Source organism: Frankliniella occidentalis, unplaced genomic scaffold (assembly GCF_000697945.3).
Source record: "Frankliniella occidentalis isolate FOCC.00 unplaced genomic scaffold, Focc_3.1 Scaffold22, whole genome shotgun sequence".
In the NCBI taxonomy this organism is placed as follows: Eukaryota; Metazoa; Arthropoda; class Insecta; order Thysanoptera; family Thripidae; genus Frankliniella; species Frankliniella occidentalis.
In genome coordinates, this window is record NW_026267152.1 from 1,991,351 (window position 1) to 1,991,873 (window position 523).

The window sequence follows — 523 nt, forward strand, 5'->3', positions numbered from 1 at the left end:
TTTTTTGTTTCGTCCCGATCGTGGAAGACTAATGTGTGACTATGTTGCCTGTTTTGCTTTCCCCCGTTGCAGAGGAGATGCACAAGTTCATCGCTGAGCAGCTCAATACAAACAGGGTGCCCTTGTGCATAAATCCCCAATCTGCTGCTTTCAAGAGTTTTGCAAGGTAAGGCGGTAAGGGGCCGTCTGGACAGCGGGCGTGCTGGGCCCCCTGGCAGCGGGGGCAGGCCAGGCCTCTGGCCAGAGCCTCGGGTCGGGGCCTCGCCCACTTGCTCTGGCCCCGCCCCGCCCCGCCACGCCACGCTGCGTCGCGCCACCCCACCGGGCCTCTGCCCCGTGTGGCCGTGGCTGTAGTCGCCGTGCCAAGCCATGTCGTCCCGCTGTGGCATCACCGCGCCGCACCGAAACTACCGTCTAGCATCGTAACCGCAACGTCCACAACCATCCCTTACCTCCTTTGTCGTTCAATACTCACAAGTGGAGATTGCATCTACAGCAAATTTGGGTACAGTTTACCTTTTTT

The 523-nt window shown here is 59.3% G+C and overlaps 1 protein-coding gene across 1 annotated transcript in view; it reads left to right on the forward strand.

Moving 5' to 3' along the window:
• Positions 1-523, forward strand: part of LOC113215961 (serine/threonine-protein kinase NLK) — a gene marked incomplete at its 3' end in the record, with an annotated part of 98,962 nt that overhangs the window by 73,924 nt on the left and 24,515 nt on the right.